We start from the raw sequence: 1803 nt of genomic DNA, 5'->3' as shown, positions 1-1803 counted from the left end.
ATTATGGATAACATTGTGAAGAATGGGAATTCTAGAACACTTAATTGTGCTCATGAGGAACCTGTACATAGACCAAGAGGCAGTCATTCAAACTGAACAAGGGGATACTGTGTGGTTTAAAATCCGGAAAGGTGTGTGTCAGGGTTGTATCTTTTCACCATACTTATTAAATCTGTATGCTGAGCAAATAATCTGAGAAGCTGGACTATATGAAGAAGAAGGTGGCATCAGGATTGGAGGAAGACTAATCAACAACTTGAGATATGCAGATGACACAACATTGCTTGCTGAAAGAGAAGAGGACTTGAAGCACTTTGGTGAAGATCAAAGACTATAGCCTTCAGTATGGATTACACCTCAACATAAAGAAAACAAAAATCCTCACAACTGAACCAATAAGCAACATCATGATAAACAGAGAAAATATTGAAGTTGTCAAGGATTTCGTTTTATTTGGATCCACCATCAATGCCCATGGAAAGAGCAGTCAAGAAATCAAACAACGTATTGCATTGGGCAAATCTGCTGCAAAAGATTTCATTAAAGCGTTAATAAAGCAAAGATGTCACTTGGAGGACTAAGGTGAGCCTGACCCAAGCCATAGTATTTTCAATTGGCTCATATGCATTCAAAAGCTGGACAATGAATAAAGACCAAAGAAGAATTGATGCCTTTGAATTATGGTGTTTGACTAAGAATATTGAATATACCATGGACTGCCAAAAGAACGAACAAATCTGTCTTGTAAGAAGTACAGCCAGAGTGCTCCTTAGAAGTGTGGATGGCAAGACTTCAACTCATGTGCTTTGGACATGTTATCAGGAGGGACCAGTCCCTGGAGAAGGACATCATGCTTGGTGAAGGACATCAGCGAAAAAGAAGAACACCCTCAACAAGGTGGATTGACACAGTGGCTGCCAACAATGGGCTCAAACATAGCAACGATTGTGAGGATGGTACAGGACCAGGCAGTGTTTTGTTCTGATGTACACAGGGTCGCTATGAATCAGAACTGACAACACCTACCAATGACAACAACATAATATTAGCGACTGAACACAAAAGTGACGTATGCCGTTTTAGCAGAATGAGTTGACCTGGATTATCAAATTTTTAGTGGATACGGGGTACTAAGATTTTTACTATATACCACATTTTTCTGCACAAAGAATATATTCCACATATTGTACAACAAAGAAGATGAGTCCGTGAACTTAGTTGTTTCAACAATCAGTGTAAAATTCTGCTGATCACCCCCACCTCTTGTTTACTAGAAAAAAATAGTATGCTCCCAAGACGCCTGCTGAGATAAGGCGTTTCAATTACCCGGGAGGGGACTGTAGGAGACAGAGGTCAACGAAAGTGTTGAAGTGGTAGGAGCCTCATAGATTAAACAATCTTGCCCGTGGGTGCCCTCATGACCCTGTGTGAACTTTATTTCTGGCTGGCACCTGGCTGGCACATTCGCACACCCTGGAGCTGCTATCAATTCCATTTAGTGCCCTGCCAGTTCCCTTCCGCTGTAGCACTCACTTTTCCTTGTGTCCTATCTGCTTGGCATCTATGGGTCTTTGCTTTGGACAACTGGTGTCCCTGTTTTATTGATGCCCTAAGCATGTGCTTACCTTGCGTATTGGGTAGTCTGTCCCTGCACTGGGGGCTGCAGTGGAGAGGAGTCAGGAGCCAGGAGGGCAAGTCTCAGACCTTCCCTGATTCCCTGAGTGACATGGGAGAGGTCTATCTCCCAGTGGGCCTCACCTTCTTCATCAATTAAGTGGGATGGCACTCATGCTCAGCCCCCAC

The sequence above is a fragment of the Trichechus manatus genome, unplaced genomic scaffold, assembly GCF_000243295.1.
Source record: "Trichechus manatus latirostris isolate Lorelei unplaced genomic scaffold, TriManLat1.0 scaffold00011, whole genome shotgun sequence".
In the NCBI taxonomy this organism is placed as follows: Eukaryota; Metazoa; Chordata; class Mammalia; order Sirenia; family Trichechidae; genus Trichechus; species Trichechus manatus.
This window is presented reverse-complemented; position numbering follows the sequence as displayed.